Raw genomic sequence first — 271 nt, 5'->3', positions numbered from 1 at the left:
GGGGTAAGAGTAGGTTCAGAGTGTCCCTGGAGCAGCAGGCCTGGTTGTTGTGAAATTCTGGGAAGGCTCAGGCCAGGAAGCCGGCCCTGAGGTCTTCATGGTGAGCCTGAAGCAGTAGCTGAGGCCCCCCTGGGTTCTGTGAATTGTGTGAGAAGTGGGGAACCCCCAACTTCACCCCTCTCCCTTGCACAACCCTCCCGCCCCAGAGGAACAGGATCATCCTTTCAGAGCCTTGTCTAGGGGCTGGGTATCCAGTGGATGCCCTGGGCCA

The sequence above is a fragment of the Bison bison genome, unplaced genomic scaffold (genome assembly GCF_000754665.1).
Source record: "Bison bison bison isolate TAMUID 2011002044 unplaced genomic scaffold, Bison_UMD1.0 scf7180017864145, whole genome shotgun sequence".
NCBI lineage: Eukaryota > Metazoa > Chordata > Mammalia > Artiodactyla > Bovidae > Bison > Bison bison.
Note: the sequence above shows the minus strand (reverse complement) of the source record.